Consider the following 16,170-nt stretch of genomic DNA (forward strand, 5'->3'; position numbering starts at 1 on the left):
GGGGGAGGGGGGGGACGATCAATTAGAACTTGAGGGGAGAGGGGGCTCGCGCAACCGCGGAGGTTCAACGAACTAGCCGTGTCGGCCGGAACGGGGACACAACACTGCAGGGGTCCGCGCGGTTCCACCGCCGCGCTTGAGACGTAAACCTCCCCGCTTGGACGCGAGCCAGGGCTCCAGCTCGGGGGAGGGGCTGCCAAGAGGCTTCGAGGCTTCGAGCGACCGGGAGTGTCTTGTCAGCGGCTCGAATCCAGAATGAAATAAAAAAAAAAAAGGAGAAAGAGGTTTTGGCACGGCCCGCTAATCTGTCGTGCCGCCTTTTTTTTTTTTTTTTTTTTTTTTTTTGTTTGTTTGGTAAACTTGAGATGAAGTGGGGCACTTCGAGAGAAATGGACTGCGAAAGTGTATGACCAGCACACAGCTGAGGGTGTCGAAACCAACCTGTAGAATCTCATGCGTGATACCTAATGCATAAACTGTGTAAATTTTACGCAGCAATCTCGGAATTTACCCGATGTTTCAGGATGTTTACGTTACCGTGCATTATTTCCCTACACACGCGCTGGGGGGAGGGAGGGGGGGGGGGCTGTACGCACACCCCGCCCCCCCCCTCTATGTTTTTCTGAAGGCACCCCCTTAATTCGTAACGACTCCTCTATTCTCAATGTCCCCTACCCCCCCCCCCCCCCCCCCCTCCCCCGAAAATTTAAGCACCTTCCCCCTAATTTTTATTCCTCGAGAAACCCCTGTTACCGTGGCTTTCCTAAAACTAAGGAGAAAGGTCCCCGAAGTGGGACCTTTCTCCTTAGTTTTAGTGCATCAAGCAGTAGTGGTACACGACCGCACGCCGGTACGATGCTCATCCACATCGAAACGGGCAGGGGTGGGGCTCGAGCCCAACATCCCTGGGTTCTGCAGCGCTCCGAGCTGGAGTGCGCTATACTCTATTTCACCTTGTGTTGTACCGCAGGAAAGGCTACAAGCGCGAGCTCCTCGCTCTTTGGCACACCTCGGCGGCACAAGCTCTCGTGCACCAAGGGCAGCTGCCAACGCTATGAGCTCGCGCTTCTAGCCTTCGCTGCGGTACAAGATAAGGGGAAACGGAGTATAGACCACTCGGCCACCGATTCCCCAACGGACTAACCTGAAAGAACGTTTGATAGGTGCGAATTTCGATCGCCCGAAGCGAGAAGCGAAACAGCGTTAACGCGAAGCAATGGGTAGTACGGTCTAAAGACAGGGATCATCCTAGGGTGGGCCGGATGGCGAAAGCAAAAACCAGACACGAGAGCGAAAAGAGACGCTGCTCGAGGTAAAGTGGAAAATAAGCGACTCCGCCAGGAAAAAGCGACACCGCTACCGTGTGCATTTTGACCTCGGCTTTTAAACCGAAATTATCAACTTCATCTTCTTCTTCTTTCTTTCTTTTTTTTTTTTCTCTCCACGGAGAAACAAATATTATAAAAGTTAAAATTTTTTATGGCATGAGAAGGGTTACCTAAACTTCACAATTCATTAATTTTCCCGTCGTGTTAAGCGATTTACTCAAATTTCAACACTCCCGCATCGATTTCCCCTTCTGTCGGGAACTTGGGTAAAGACGGCCAGGCAGAGTTGCTAAACGTAGCAACGAATATTCGGTGAAACTACCTACTGTTGTTTCAAAAATGTGGCATTCCATTTTTTTTTTTCTTTTAGCTTTTGTGAAGTGATTTTTAAAGAGGGTGAGCACAAAGCCCCTGCCGTCCACGGTACAATTCAGAAGCGCCATCTGTTCATGTAAGGTCCGATCATTCTACAAAACCAAAGCTTCTTATTCATGGTCCTCACGAGTCGCTGGGTGACGATTTTAATATACGAGCTCTTAGTGTTCGAGAAACGAAGCGTGTATCTCGCACAAGTTTCGCGAAACTCATCCCCGACCTCGAAACACACATGTATAAAGACCGCATTCACGTTCCTACAACCGTCAAAGCGAATACATCTAAAGATAACGGGGTGATGCAATTAGCCGCTTTTAGTCCTTCTCCGTCGGACACCTAGACGTTCGTGCTAATTAATGACATGGCGTCGTGCCAATACGCGAAAGGGAAGGTGCACAAACGAGAACGTCCCGCAAACGACTTTCAGCGTGGCTCGAAGCATCGCCGAGCGCGCGAAGGGGCGGTCGTCTCGCGGAGCCGTCGCGCCGGGCGTGCAGCACGGGAATCGTGACCCAGAGCGCCGGCGGTCGACGACGACGCTGGCGAGCACGGGCCGGTCGGGCGCACGCCCCGAGCGGCGGCCCGCGTGCACCCGTGCGCCGAGTCACGACGCCGTGCGTCCGTCGGCCGATCGGTCCGTCTGTGTAGCCGCGATATCCCTCCCCCACGTCGGTGCCGTTCGATAACACCTAGGCCCCCCCCACACCTGCGAGTCGTCGTGGAACTGGGTCCGATGGCCTCGGGTCAAACTGACCGCACACGCGGCAGGGACTGGCCGACGCTTCGTTTGCTAGAACAGAGAAGGGAAGGGAAGATGCCTGCTGGGTCGCTCGAACATAGAAGGGAGAGGAAGATGCCTGCTGGGTCGACCACCTCAAGCACTTCGTGTAGCTTTGTAATCTTTTTCCACATATTTATTTGGACGCCTGACTCGAAACAACTCGCATGTAGTGATCGGTAATATGCTTTTATTTGTTGTTGGTGTTTTTTCGCGATATTTCTGACATTTTTGTTTCTTCTCTTTTTTCATGCGCCCCTCCCCCCTCTTTTTTTTTTTTTTTTCGACACACAGAAACGCACACATCGCTCGGACTTGAGCTACTTGGCAACATGTGTAACACAAACACATAGGCGTCTCAAAGGAGACATCTGTGTGATTGTGTTCTCCCCGCGTTTATATCCTGACATATAAGGGCTGTCCCCTTATATGTTGTCCCTTCATTGTTCCGTCCTTTAGATGTACAAACTAGAGTTCTCTAACACTCTTTGCTACAGCTACAAGGAGTGTGGTGTAACGAATAGCAACCGTCGGTACTTTTACAGATTTTTCTGGTACAAGATAACACTAAATTTTACCAACCAGTTACAGATTTGTATAAAAAAAACGTGAAAGATACACTTATACGGTTTGTGCAGGCGAGTTATACGGCTAAAGGGTTAATCGTAACGATCAGTCGGTTAATTAAGTCAAATTTGTTAATTTGCGTTTTATCTAATGAAAATACACATGTGCTTCCAATTAGAAACTTGCTGAGCGTAATCGAAAACCACTAAATCAACCATTTTTAGAAGGATATAACGCAGGGGCAGCATTTTACGGCGTTCCGTAAAAACGCTCCATTTGGACGCGTTTCTAGGTTTCAGTTTCTTATCGGAGCGCATCTCTGCGCCCGCGGTCCTGCTCCCCATTGGCTGAGACGCGCAGCGCACGTGCGCCCTACCTCCCTCCATTCTACGAGGGAGGCGAGGGTGTGGCTTCGCGCCGCGACCACCGGGGAGCAGGACCGCGGGCGCAGAGATGCGCTCCGATAAGAAACCGAAACCTAGAAACGCGTCCAAATCGAGCGTTTTTCAGAACGCCGTAAAATGCTGCCGCTGTCTTATATCTTCCTCAAAAAGCTGATTTAGTGGTTTTCGATGATGCTTAGCAAGTTTCTAATTAGAACCATATGTCTATTTTCACTAATTAAGAAGTTAATTAACAAATTATACTTTCTCTAGTGGTTTCTCCGAGAGACCACCAGAGAAACATTGGAAGTGTAAACAGCACATACCTATAAGGACACCGTGTTTCCCAGTCGACTTGCAAGTCATTATAATTATAGACTTTCAAGTGAGTTATTAGCTGGCTTAGTTTAAATTAAACCATCTAAAAAGCGAGAACTGGATACCTCCGTTTCTGTCTAATCCACGCTTAAGGAAAATTAAAAAAAAAAAAAAACAGACAACACGACATAAAATCTTATATTTTGTGCTGTGCTGTCCGTTCTTTTGTTTTGATTGTCTGGCAGGGCTTCTTTTAATCATATTAGCTTTTATCAAGGACGTTGCTACAGTGGTTAGAAATAGAAGCTTTCCTACAATTCTCGATCTAGTGATAGAAGTTCACAACACAGTTAACTGAAGGTCAAAACAGTGCCGGCTCCCTAGTGAGTTTGATTCGGAGTGCACGCGGAACACCTCCAATATTGAACGTTTCAGACACGCATGTGCCCGGACAAACGGGACAGGGTGCCCTCCCCGACAACCACAGCCATAACATGACCCGAGGGCGAAAACGGATCAATATCAGCCCCGCACCGAAAAGCCAGGAAGGATAGGCGACGTTCGCTTCCGGCGACCGCGGCGTGCGGCGGCGTCAGCCGCGCTCCGCCGCGGGGAAAGCTGCTCTATTTAGAGTCCGCCCCTCCGGAGCAGACTCGGAAGACAAAACATCGGCCCGAGCCAACGTCAACAATTCGTCCCAGGCCCCTCCGCTCCGCTGGCACTGGCTGCGGACTACAGACTCGCATGGACGCCAGGGCGCGCGACTCTCTCCCAACGGCAGAGATTGGACGCTAAAGAGGAACCCAATGTGGCTCCGCGATTTGCCATGTGTACGCCGAGATAGCGTTGTCAAGCTTGCCGAAATTCAGACGCAGAAAAACAGTACTGTGGGGAGAAAAAACGTGAAAAAGAAAACCAGTGATTCAGTGGCATGGTGTTAGTAAGAAAGAGGTATTAACAGATTAATCGCCACTCATTTAGAGATGAGCTAGAATAGTGAGAACGTCACCTACGCGCATGCGCAGATGGAGATAGACGTTGAGGGACAGGCCACAGAATCGAATGAAAAAGTGCTATTCGTCTAATATGGTTCCCTCGTCATTTACACGGCAGGTGAATACCAGGTATAATTGGGGTTGTGTGAATATTAATACAGCGTGTAGTTGGTCAGCCATTTCAAAGTTGCGACAAGACACTCGCTGTAGATGAGAAATTCAGCCAGTGCAGCACAACCGCTAGCCTGGGGTCTTTAACGTGCACCACGCAGTAGTGATACACGACCGCACGCCGGTACGATGCTCATCCGGATCGAAACGGGCAGAATACCAGGTAAAAAAAAATATGAAAACGCTGCTTCCCTATCTCCTCAAATCTCTCCCGGCGTCCCCCTTTCTCTGTACCTCAACGCGTCTACTCAACTCGCCGCACAAGCATGGCTCAGCGCTCAAAGAAGCTTGAGCCCGTAGCCTTTGCTCCGAAGTTCGGAGTCCTAATCGAGTGGCCGTGGAAGTTCAAACGGAGAACAGATCCGCTCTTCCCCGAAAACTTACACTGCGGGGCGCTGTTAGCACGAACACGTCATCGGCGCTTTTCTGCATTTTATTCAAACGGAGCATCGATGAAGACCAAACTTTATAGTCACTCTCCCGAATAAGAAGTTTGCGCCACAAAACAGGCAAAGCGGAGTTGCTTGTTTGCGCTAACAGCTTCGCATCGTGTATGGAGTGTTCACGGTGCGAAGAATTCTTCAGCTCGCTAGTGTCTTCAGTGTTATTTCTATGTTCCAGTTCTTGTATATTTCTTCCACTCTTCTGCTTTCCTGCACCCGGATAATGGGGTAACGCTTGCTTGACTGATCGAGTGACAACGCAATTGTCGGACTTTTCCGAGTCTCACGCGCCTAGTTATTTCTCGATGATTACAGTTAATCCGAGACTCCGACACGATGTCGTGTTTACTAGCAGGGGCCACTGCATCGTACAGCCAGCGCCACTTAATTCTGGTTCCCGCTCCGCTGGGAACGTTGCAAACGCCAAAATCTTCGCTTCTTTCTTCGACAATCAGATTTTGTAGGAACTGTCTCGCGCAGCGCGCGAATAATGCGCAAAATGTCCTTTTGTGCGTGCGTGCGTGCGTGCGTGCGTGCGTGCGTGCGTGTGCGTGTACGTGTACGTGCGTGTGCGTGTGTGTGTGTGTGTGTAGCTGGCGGCCAACGAGCGGGAGCGGTGCGAGACCTGAGCAACGCAAAAACATTGCTCGTGTACATTTAGCTGCGCCTCCAGCGACGAACGAAGGAAACTCAGCTGGATCACTGTGTCTGTGCATTTCCTGGTGAAGCGGCAGGCCGTAGAGCGAAGCAGCATTGATCAAGCGACCGTGGTACAGCGGCCTAGGAATTTCCCGAGGGATATACGCCGCGGAATCTGGGTGGTCGCGGAGGTGCGGACCCGGACGAAACACAACACAGACCCGCGTTTATACAAAGGAACGCGGTAAAGGCTTCAGAGCGCCTTCCTCGTTCGCTTCATGTGTCAGAGGAAGCGAGCGGTCAGAGCGTCGCGTTTCTTTTTCCCGTTCCTTTGATGTCCGAGCCTGTTCCAATTATTTTATCCACGAGTGCCGTTTTGACCACCGTGTACCGTCTACTGGTGGTCAAAAATACCGGGCGAAAGTTTAAAAGAAAAAAATCCGTCCCACTCACAGAAGCACCAACAGGACATCGGAAAATTGGGGCAATTAGTCGTAATTATGGACATAGCGTAACAGACAAGATCTGGCTATGAATTACTTCCGAGATCGATCCTTTAACCGTCAAGGTCCAATAGCCGCGCTAGTGATATTTTGGATAAACCTATCCGTACCCCGAAGCACCGATGACGAAAGATTGATGAAAAACTTCATTGCGTTGTGTGTATGTTTAGACATCGGGAAGTCAGCCTGCCCCATTGTGCCTTGTATCTCGCTGTAGATGAGAAATTTAGCCAGTGCAGTACCACTGCTAGCCTGGGGTCTTTAATGTAGACCACGCAGTAGTGATACACGACTGCACGCCGGTATACGATGCTAATCCAGATCGAAATGGGCAGGGTTAAGATTTGAACCCGGGATCCCTGGGTTTTGCAGCGCGAGCTCCCGCTTCACGCGCTCCGAGCTGCAACACATTCGGTCAAGGAGAATGCAGCGATTGGTGTTCCACGTGCCACACGTGCTGGCTTCAGCAATAGTAACTTTTCTAAAGCAAATGCCTAAGACAAATTGTATCTTGCACGCGCGTTCGTCAACGCTTTATTTTGGTTATTTACTTCGAAACTTTTCTACGGGGAAGGCGTGCGCGTGTGGCGCGTGGAACACCAATCCCTGCAGTCTCCTTGAGAAGCTCGCTGGCGGCGCTAATACACGTGCTACCCACGCGATTATTTTTTTTTTTTCATAGTGCATAGAAGCTTGCCATTGCACGTGCTTACACGAGCAGAGGAAGTTGGAAGTATCCTCACTTTGGGTTGTGGAAAAATTCCACCAGGCGGCGATACCGAAACTTCTCGCCGTGAATCGATAACAAGTTAATCGTCTAACCGCGAAGGTTTACTCGTTTTCAGCTCTCTTCTGGTATATAAGATAGGAAAGTAGTCTCAACCTCGGCCACGAACTAAGCGTTGACATAAAAATGCCGGTTGAGCGTCAGAGTTCTACGTGGCATCGTCCAAGAATGACAATTCATAAAAAATGGCTACAGATTATATTTACGAAATGCCACAAGCGCTTTGGGGACAAGAATTATTTGCAAAAACTAAGGCAATGCCAACTGCATGGCACGTTACTCCACATGCCTTGGGTTATACTTTGTTTCAGCTTAAGTCCAGCCGCAGCCGATGCTAGACAAGCGCGAGCTTGGGGCTTTCAGCGTCTCTGCCAAGCACGCGAGCTCGCGCAGTGCAAGCACTATTCAGGGCCACATGCTCGCGCTCGTAACATCGGCTGCGTTTGGACTTAGGCTGAAACTAAGTTTTTTTTGTAATTATTATTTTTATAGCAACTGCAGCGCTTCATATCAGTTGAGCAAGGGACGAACTGTCGATGCCAAGCTTCATATACAGTTCCCTAGATTTTCGGGTCTGTTGTGACATTTTCACCGGGCTGACCACGTTTCACCTAGATGCCGAGGCTGGCGGTGGCAAACACACAAAAGAAACCCTGCATGTGAAAAAAGAGCACCATGATGTCAGGAAAGGTGATCACCTCTCGCTGAGTGACAAAGTGATACGAAATAAAAAAAATAATAAGAAATAAAAAGCGACTTGTGAATTATCGCAGCGTTCATGCACCACTGCCTAGACAATCGCAACGGGAACACTGCGTGCAAGCTCGGCCGGAGAAAAAAAAAACGAAACGAATTTTCGACGTTTCAGAACATAAAAGGATGAGCACGCAAGGCTGAGCTGATCGTCCTTGGCCAGTATACCTCTACGGCGTTCCGCGTTCTTGAACAATAACGAGAAGTACACACAGATACCACCTCAGGCGACTTGTTTTGCCATCGACCCGCTCACGCTGCTTGGAAGCAGATGTCGGGGGGGGGGGGGGGGGGGGGGGGGGGGGGGTACAGATTTCAGAACCTTCGGGGTTCCGCGCCTGCTTCGGCACGAGAAACAAATTGTGGAACTTGAGCCTAGGTAATACCAATTTATCATACTTCCGATGTGTTGACACTTGACAATGCGATGAAGTTTAGCTTTGGTTTGCCTAATTTTTAACTGAGGGTTCACAATGTATCCACGCTATTTTTTTTTTTTTTTTTGTACGTTTAATGCGTCTCCTTGATACCCAAGGAAGGATTGCGTGACACACGTCTTCCACTTGCGGCTAACCGAGACCTGCCCAAGACTGAGTACAAGAAAAGTTCAAAACGTTATGCCGCGCACGTACAGAAACCATGCACCAAATAATAAACCAAACTTCGAGCTCGCGCGCTCGAAGTTTAGTTTATTATTTGATGCATGGTATACGATCGCAGTCATGAGCGCGCGTATGACTGCGATCGCGGCTCGGAGATTGAGAACAACTAGAGACAGATAAATTCATATCGCTACATTGCGCTAATTTAAACCACATTTAGTTAGATATACGAGCGTACAATTGCATTCGTACAGACAATACCCGCGCGTATCACTTGAAGTATCTTACACGTTCAGAGGGAAGAAAGAAAGGAGGACTCGATGCTCGCCGCTCGTAACAACTGCCTTCATACCCGAACGCCACGCTTCTCCCGAAGAACGGATGCGTATTTGTCGGTCACACTTCCACAACAAAGGGTGTTCGCCGACAGGAGTAACAGCGCGTCAAATTTCGCGAGAAGAGTGAGCAGAACAGATTCCAACCGTCGGCCTCGGTGTCACTGGGACGACGAGATGTCAGCGTCGGAATGCCACTGAGCGCGCGCGCGCGCGCGATACCGCTCCACTTTCACGTCCGCCCCGAACCAGTAAAACGCCGGCAATCTGTCAATCTCTCGCTATATATACCTGAGCTCTCGCCCGGCCGCGTGTTACTAAAATCGACTCGCGTCAAGTAACACCGGCAGCAGCAGCAACCGATCACTCGGCGTCGACGGGACCGAAACGGCCGACACAATTCGTCGCTGATGCGGAGCAGACGGCACGACAGCAAGGTCGGCAAAGAGAAGCAGCGCCTGGCAGACGCGCAACAACGTCCCGCAATAACGCAACGGGAGCGTGTCGGAATGCAGAGTAGCGAAACTGAACGTGTACGCGCGTAGTATCACACAAAAGACAGACATGACGTATCAGATTTATCTGCGGACACCTTCAATAACGCGGCTCTGATTAAGAGTAAAGGAGCGACGCGCTGCCCCTCAAATAGACGTCAGTTAATCGACAAGGATGCGGCCTCCGTGGGATCCTTTAAAGGGGCGGTGCAACGACAATCAATTGGAATGTTTTTTTCACTTTACACGAGCTTACTGGCACAAGTGGGACTCAAGGATACTCGCACGCAACGCCACTGACCAAGAAACTTCTTTGTGGCGGTGTAATTTCAAGGACAAAAGCGGAGCACTCGATTTTAGCTCGAGAAGCATTCGGGTAGTGGCCCGTGTTCAATCGCTGCAATGACGACCATATATCCGAGCCATAACAATGTCTGAAACTCAGCGCGTGTCCTGTGCCTTGCCAACCCCAGCGCGTGGCTATAATCAACATTAGCAGCATATAATCGGCTCCAGATCATGTGGTCGCTTGTTCTGGCTGCGAGTTGAGGGGGTTAACGGTGCTCGTTTTTGTTTAATTTTTTTTTTCGGAGACTTTTATTGCTTGGGGTGAAAAACGAACACGTGTTTTATAGGTAATTAACGTCAGGGATTAGTTTTTAACGGTATATGCGCAAAGTACAAAAATTATTGCGTTGCCCACTTAAACATTCATGGGCCATCGCAATGCACGTTCTTTTTTGTTTGAACGAGTAAAGAGTTGATTCGTTTATTTTCGTTTTCATAGGGATCTGCCCGTCTTAAGGGTAGGTCCCTTAAGACGCGAGAAACTGAGACAGACGGATTTTCCTTCGTACTTAAAATGGAAAAATTGCATAGACGTTTTAAACACGCGTCAGACTGAGCCACCCATCACCGACCTTCGCTTGCCTTGCCCAGAGGCCGAGGTACGAAAGCGGGCGTTGACGAGCCTCTACAAAGGCCTATGCTGGAGAGAAGGACACGCCAGCACAAAGTCGTATCCTGGAGAGAAGGACACAGTAGCACCTAAAGTGGCAATAATCTGTCCTGCTGCGGCAATGATGGAGGGAAGCGAACGGAGTAAGAGGAAACAAAAAACTAAAGGTCGGTTATGGCGGCGCCCATAAACAGCTCGCGCTCTCGATGGAGTCCCATATGCCGGACACGCGAACTGCATGTTGCGTTCGCTTTATACAAAAATGCTGATGACAATTTTTTTTTTTTTTTTTTTTTTTTTTTTTTTTAAATCGCGCCGTTTATTTTTAAACAAACCAATCAGTCCCGCGCACTGCCTTGCTGCTTTTCTCGTATAGACCAACACGCGGCCCTGACGTCATGCAGCTGCGGTGGCGCTGTCGGCGGCACAGCGCATGCGCAGACGCTTCACTCCTCCCAAATTCGGTTTTTTGCGCACGCGCAATGTCGCAGTTATTTTCTTTATTTCTCCAGGAGTTAGAACAATAAATGACTACAACTTCCTCCCAACCGAGTTATTTTCTTGTTCCCAGTTCGTGTCTTCCCCAAACGATACTTTGCATGTATACGTTGCTCGTGATTTCTTGTATGGATGCATTCTCTTCCGACTTGTATACAGCAGACGAGCTGCACAATCTCAATGCAAGATCCCCTCTTGCTTGGACCGCTTGGTCCGCAACCTGATATATATTTAACGAGAAAACAAAATTAATGTGGAGGCAAGTAGAAAAAAAGTTAGAAAGCTAACAATGAGAGTACGGAATGTCCCGTTATGACGTGGAAAGCGAGAAAGGCTTCGTAGGTCCAGCGCTGGTCACATCATTTTCAGACGGGGTCTTCGACCTGCCTTCCTTTGATTCGGGATCGAACGACCGAAGAATCAATTTTCTATGTTCGGAATACGGTCGCGAGAGGGAAAACGTGAATGTGCGTGCATGCGCAAACGTTCCACCGACCTTTCCCGGCTGGATATGGCTCGTCGATTCGCTCTATCGGACATTAAAAGGACCATAAAACGACATTGTAAGGGTGACGTACTTAGGCCAGTTGGTATGGCCTACTCTGCGGACAAAAGCGCCAAAAACGCGTCCGTTGGTTTTTGCCGCTTTACCATTTTCAAAAGTGCGTGCCCTCGGGTAGCTGCTGCGTCGATTATCATGTGGCCGCCATATTTTGCGCATGCGCTTTGAGCACGCACGCCCTGGTCAGGAGTGCTGCGTCGGTGCTCGGCGTCAGCTCGGAGTCTCGGACCCAATTACACACGTCCAGTGTCGTGATTGGTCTCAGTCATTTTGGAGCACGTTTCGGAGCAGCCAAAAGTCCATTTTGGAGCAGCAAAAGGAGCTCTCGGAGCAGAAGCACACACTCTATCTTAATGTACACCAATACGAATAGTATGTTAAGATTAAGAACTAAAAAAGCAATGTCTGTTTTGCCTTTTCGCTCCCGTACATGTTTTTGTTAGTAACAACTCCACAGCAGGCTTGCTGTTTTGTTGAGCGTAGAAGCGAAAGGAACGGCAGCAAGATGCTGATTGATGAACGACAGTATGGTTATTTTAGATACGGAATCAAAGGCAGACCAAATAATATATGTTCAACTAAAAAAAATGTGAGAATAGAATATTTTTCAGCACCCAAATGGATGCTTCGTTACAATTTCAAACAGTGTAATAAAACTAGAATTCCTAATTCGGATTAAAAAAAAACACAAAGCTTTGTCATTTAGTCACGAACATCCATAACATTTTATATGAAGAACGTCATGATAAAAAAAAATCCGTACGTGAACAATAAATACGCCTAATCTAGACACTTGGCGGAAAAGTCGGCGAGAAATCCTGTGGCTATGATTGGCCGGCGCCAAGGTCAAGTGCGGCATCGGCCAACCGCGGCCGCCAGAATTCTCGCCGACGTTTTCGCCAAGTGTCCAGCTTAGGGCCTCTAAGCTGGAGGCGATAAAGCTTCCATTCATCGCTCCAGCTAATTTCGTTCTTATTTACTTTTTGACTAGTCCATCGAACTGACAGGAGCTATATAAAGACGATAAATAAACAAAATAGTTGACAAAAGTTTAGCTTACAAACCATTCTATATAAATATCGCAATACTCGAGCATTTTCCTTGTCAAATCTTGAGTTCCTAAAGATTATCCTCAGAATTTCGCAGCCGATGCCAGCCGCAGGTTTATTTAAAAAGCGTGTGTAACGTCTAGTTCTAATTATTATTATTATTTTTTTTTTTTTTTTTTTTTTTTTAACACACGTTTGCGCTGCGGGGAAGCAAGATAGATATGCAAAATTTCGATACCTACTTTGAGGTTGTTTCTTTACTGCAGTACACCAGTGCGCGGTGAGAACTGCACTCAACGAAGCTGGCAAACCCGCCAGAACAGACAACGAACGTGAGGTATATTACGAAGCGTCAGAGTACTGTCAGTGTCTCATACAGAAATCAAATCGAAAGTTACGTTATTAGGTGATAATGGGAAGTTCTGAAACTTTGTACAAGCCTGCCGTAACGATAAGGGCTTGGTAGCGGGGCCTCTACTATTCTGTCTTCAATATTAATAAAACAAAAGTACTTTTTGGCGCAGTGTTGGCACAGATACCTCACATTTTGGCAGGATGTAGCACGGTAAACACTTTTACAGCAGCTGGCGCAAATGGCGCAGCGATCGCATCGCTGGCTTCGCGCACCAAGCGATGCCCTAAATATGGCGACCGCTAGTGTTATTGGAATCTGTAGTTTAAAAAGAGCTATAGCGCACGAAAGTAGGAATGCAAAAGCGTAGATTTCGCTGTAACGCTTCGAAAATGAAAGTAGAAAATTTATTTCTCTCTCGCTATCCCAAAGGTTGGTGCCATTGTGCCGTGATGCATTTATGCATGCATATGCGCCGGTGTAGTAGTAGAATATAATGCACTACTCTACTACTGCCGAATCCAGCTCAAGAACTGGATACGACCACCGCGCCTCTCAGACTTCGCTCAGTAACAGTCTAAATGTGAAAACGCGACACGACGCATGACGTCGCGTGAGACCGCGACGCGTCACGGTCTTACGTGACGACCATCCCGCTGATGACGTCCCTTGTGAAAACCGCGTCCGCTGAATCTGGCGAGCGCGTGACGTTTTTCCTTGAGGGTTTTTCGTGGGATAGCGTGGGTAAAGTCGCACTTTCTTCGGGGATGCTCGGTCAGAAGTCGAACCATAATAAATGACCGCTATCGATTTACGGAGACTAATACGAGCACTGCTAAAATATTACACTAATGGGAAACAGCGTATTCACTCTATAACCGATAAAAGGGTGTTACCACCAGCTTCTCAACGGGCATTCAGCGGGTTGGCTGCTTATCAAGCAACCTTGTGCCATGATGTTATGTTTGTACTCAAGGAGGTTACTTCTTGTGCTGCCACTTGTTTCGCCATGTTTTTCTGTTGCGTTTTCAGCCGTTCCAGCGGACGATTTCTGCTTGTTTTGTTATGTTTTAGCGGTCGTAGTTTCTAAGTGGTCCTCAGCACTCCCGCACGAAGATTATTGACCCCCCGCTCGCTCAAGCGCGTCCTGATGACGACGGTGGCATTCACTGGAGGACATAGTTTATTCCTATTCCTGCTCAGCGCAAGCTTACCGATTAGCTCCCACAACGCGTCTGCATACAACGTGCATTGCACACAACCAAGATTGTGGTTCTCGGAAGATCGATGGGGGCTCGTTCTGAACGTCCGCCCATCATGTGCATTAATGTTTGCTACAGATGTTTGATATCTACGAAACAAGGCCCTGAAACAGCCGTAGCACCTTAGCTCACCGATTGGAACCGCTCTTGCGACTAAGCCAGCTGTACATTTGGCTGCACCGCGGTACGAACTTTGCGTCACACGATGGCGATGCAGCTGATCGAAACGGTTGCCATCATGTTCGAGCCGGCCGTTTCGGTTTCGTTGCAGACCCCCGAAACAAAATTGGAGATAAGATATGTACAGAACTACACGAGGCATCGGAAAAGAAAGGGACACCTCGTAATTCAGGGACACTTCCTTCACTAAAAACAACTGTTACCCTAAATTCGAAAAAAAAAAAAAATGTAGCGGAGTCTTTCTTTAAACACATTCCGCGTCAAATATTCGGGGTTCGAATCTATTATATAAGCTTCCTTCCTTTCAACTTTGTCAAAATTAAAAACCTAGATTTTTAACCATCCACGATTTTATTCGGCTTCGCATCGGTTACGCTATCGACGTGTTTATTCTCTCGCGTCGTGGGTATATATACTTAAGCTGCAACTGCAGGATTCCACAATGAACGTCCGTGTCCCCTTCTCCGTGTTCGTCTCTTGTTTGCGCAAACAAGGTTCCTAGGCATCATGCACCAACTATATATCCCAAACAACGAGTACCACCGGCATGGACGATGGCAACAAAGTCAGTCCACGCGGTCGGCCCCCGAACTGTACACCAAAGCGAGCAACATGCATCAAAGGCCTCGACCAGGAACCGGACGAGAGACACGGCCCGCAACTCTGCCGATAACAAGACGCGCAAAAGCACTCTCCGCGAGTAGACCGCTTATCTTTAGGCCGGTGGGCGAGGTAACGGAACGGAAGGTGTTAGGCGACAGTGGCTGTGTACTTTACGATTCCGCGAATGAAATTCCCATTGCGCAGTTCCTCCAACGCCTATTGGATCAGCCGCCGAAATCCGTCGTTGGTGGGTTTGGTTGGTCGTGGTTTCGGTTGGTGTGAGCCACGAAGGCGCTGTCACGCTCTTCGCACGTCGTATATACGAAAGACACTGTGCTCCCTGCAGACACCATGACAGTATTATCTGCGCACACGCCCGAAGCATGTGTTTGAACTTCGAGGCATATACCGTTTGCTGCATATATATATATATACCGGGTGTTTTTGCGAAGACTTTCAAAAATCCTAAAAATTAGGGCGATTGAGAAAAGAAGAAACTCTCTTCGGGAACAAACTACCAGCCACGGCGAACGTCAGGAATTGCCAAAAACATAGTAATTAGCCATATAATTAATTAAAACTTGTTAATTAACTTTTTAATTAGTGGAAATAGACATATGATTCCATTTAGAAGGTTGCTGAGCGTTATCGAAAACCACTAAATAAGTCATTTTCAGAAAGACTTCAAGCGCTTGAGAAGAGTAGTAGTGCACTAATATTACCACTCGTGGAGCAGGTACAAGGCTGGGGCTAGATAAGAGGCGGAAAAATCGCGCGGGCGCCTTACCGCAACCGCAAGCCTTGTACCTGCTCCACAAGTGGTAACTTTAGTGCGCTACTACTCGTCTCACGCGCTCAAAGTCTTTCTGAAAATGACTGATTTAGTGGTTTTCGATAACGCTCAGCAACTTTCTAATTGGAACCATATGTCTATTTCCCCTAATTAAAAAGTTAATTAACAAGTTTTCGTTAATTATCTGGCTAATTAGTAGGTTTTCGGCAATTCCTGACGTCCGCCGTGGCTGGTAGTTTGTTCCCGAAGAGACTTTCTTCTTTTTTCAATCGCCCTAATTTTTAGGATTTTTGAAAGTCTTCGCAAAAACACCCGGTATATATACAGGGGGAGGCCGGTAAGGTAACCAGCACATTTTGCACGCCCCGCGAAATTCCAATTCTTATCACACATACCTAAAAGTAAACACGCCCAAACGTCGTTTCGAAATTAAAAGTAAAAA

Source organism: Ixodes scapularis, unplaced genomic scaffold, assembly GCF_016920785.2.
Source record: "Ixodes scapularis isolate PalLabHiFi unplaced genomic scaffold, ASM1692078v2 PGA_scaffold0__279_contigs__length_252992795, whole genome shotgun sequence".
Classification (NCBI taxonomy): Eukaryota; Metazoa; Arthropoda; class Arachnida; order Ixodida; family Ixodidae; genus Ixodes; species Ixodes scapularis.